The sequence below is a fragment of the Chiloscyllium punctatum genome, chromosome 6 (genome assembly GCF_047496795.1).
Source record: "Chiloscyllium punctatum isolate Juve2018m chromosome 6, sChiPun1.3, whole genome shotgun sequence".
NCBI classification, from domain to species: domain Eukaryota; kingdom Metazoa; phylum Chordata; class Chondrichthyes; order Orectolobiformes; family Hemiscylliidae; genus Chiloscyllium; species Chiloscyllium punctatum.
The window spans coordinates 141357679-141360204 of record NC_092744.1 but is presented as its reverse complement, the minus strand read 5'-3'; the positions used below and the strand labels follow the sequence as shown (position 1 = coordinate 141360204).

The window sequence follows — 2526 nt, the reverse complement described above, 5'->3', positions numbered from 1 at the left end:
GGTGGATCTGACCGAGAGCGTTCGGGACACAAACAGGTAATCTATCCTTGAGCGGATAGACCCGTCTGCCCGTGATCAGGTGTATCTACGCTGCGCTCCGTCTGCAGGGGCGCTGAAGACGTCGTGCAGCTTGGCGTCTTTGACCGTTTCCATCAGGGCCCTGGACGTAGCGTCCGGTTTACTGTCCCCCCCGCCGGATCGTCCATCAGCATCAATGATGCAGTTGAAGTCTCCGGCCAGAATGACCGGCCTGGACGTAGCCAGCAGCAGTGGAAGCTGTTGCAGGACGGCCAACCGTTCACTCTTACCCACTGGGGCGTACACGTTGATTAGTCTCACGGGAGCGTTTCTGTATTTGACGTCTGAACATAACACGCAGAAAGACTCAAACGAATCGGATGGTAGAACAAGCTGATTTGCACGAGGGCAAGTCTGACTTGATTAACCGAAAGCTTTCCGTATTCGGGTCATAAAGAATACAACATTTAAAAAAAATCTACTGTTCGCCTTTTTTAATGGGGACGTACACCATTCCCAGAAACACTGCAATACTGGGATGATGCGTGAAGTTATCGGAGCAAGCTCCTGACACAACTTCGTCCTGCAAAAATCAGATTAATATTCAGTCCCTAAATCAGGGACTTATCAGATATTAAAACTGACAAGAACAGAACTACACATGATCTTAACCAAAAGGCCGAGAAGCGATACTTGCCGTCTGCCTGACTACCTTAGGACCCAGCCGCTTCCTACATTTACAATCAGCCTGACTGTGAACAAAGACCTATAGCTCACGGCTGACAGTTTCATTGCTGCCTAGTCATTTCCAGATCTTCTGACCAGAGTAAACGATCCGTTTGTCCAGGTGAATTCATTTAATCTTTTCTATGAAACTGTTTGATAGTGAATGTAGATGACCAGCAATGTACCAATCAGCTACGCTGGGGCCGAGTGTATGTCACGAACAAGCCGGTAGTGTGTCTCTGACAGAGTATCAATGAGATTGCAGCAACCCACTGGAACAGAGCTGGACACAGGGAATGGTGCAGCACAGAGGGATGTACTGCAGCCTCTCATTGTCTGCATCAGCTGTCACTCTGTATGGGCTCCTTCCCTAGTCCCACTCACCATGCTTTTCCCGATGATTGAATCCGGCTCCAGTGGCCCCTCAGGCAGTGCACAGCCAATAGTAACTACTGAATGAAGATGGTAGGGATTTACCTACTTACCTTGATGAAATGTGACATTCGTTCAAAAATAATTAACCTCAACTCCCCGCCATCATATATCTATGCCATGATTTGGAGATGCTGGTGTCGGACTGGGGTGTACAAAGTTAAAAATCACACAACACCAGGTTATAGTCCAACAGGTTTAATTCTGTTGGACTATAACCTGGTGTTGTGTGATTTTTAACTTGATATATGCAATTGCCTGGAGTTTGTGCTGTTCCATTCTCTGGTATAAACAAACTGAGCTGTTAATGGTAACAATTCCTGCCTCTCCACAAGGCAAATCAAGGTAAACAATTGAAACGGGTTCTAATTCTGATCGAGTACTATCACTGCCTGGAAATATTAGGCGACTGTTCTGAACGGAAATCCTTAGACTAATCCATCCATCTTGTATTATGTCAACTCTGATCTCCAAACCATTAAACTCTGCCAACCCCGTCAATTGAAATTAACAGAACCATGGTGGACCTGAAGTTCGATCGAGTGAATCAGCAACAAGTGATTTGGCTTTGACTCCAAATACTCGAATTGCAATTTGCTACATTAGAATTGCAAATCAAGATTCACAGAGTCGTGGAGTTGTACAGCACGGAAATAGACACTTTGTTTAAGTGGCTGGCATCCATCAGATAACTTGAATAAACCTAGTCCCAGTTATCAGCATCTGAATCCTTCCTATTCATATACCCATCCAGATGCTTTTCAAGTGTTGTAATTGTACCCGCCTTACAAACATCCACTCCATCCACCACCGATGCTGAGTTGAATCAAGGTGCACTGCAAACGTTTCCCCAAAATCCTTCGACAACACCTTCCAAACCGACAATTACTTCCACTTCGAAGGACACCTCCAATTTTGGTGTAATTTGCAAACTTACTAAATATACCTCCTATCGCTATATTGAGACACTCAGAAACACATACATATACACAGACAGACACCCATACACACACACAAAGACACACATACACACACAAACATACGCAAGCAGGCAGTCACACACACATATTCACAGATATTGCCAAGGACAGCAAAAGTGAAGACTTTAATAGAATTCATTTTTTCCTAAAACTAAATGACAAATTGGTAAATGTTCAGGAATGTGTGAGCTTACTGGAAATTTGTGCATAATTTTCGCTGGATATCTTGCCTTTAACAAATTTGTAAACTAAACAAGCAAAAAGTGGTCTGCTTAGCAGATTGTGAGACTCTTTTGAAAGGATGAAAGCTGTACTGTATTCCCGTTGAAATAAAGACCAGCAATGTGTTAAAAAAAAATATCCAAAGAAC

General features: G+C 43.9%; 1 non-coding gene across 1 annotated transcript; it reads right to left on the bottom strand.

Moving 5' to 3' along the window:
* Positions 1–518: 518 nt before the first annotated feature.
* LOC140479212 (U2 spliceosomal RNA) lies at positions 519–709 on the bottom strand. The gene has a single exon (XR_011960993.1). It is a non-coding gene; the product is annotated as a U2 spliceosomal RNA (small nuclear RNA).
* Positions 710–2526: the final 1817 nt, after the last annotated feature.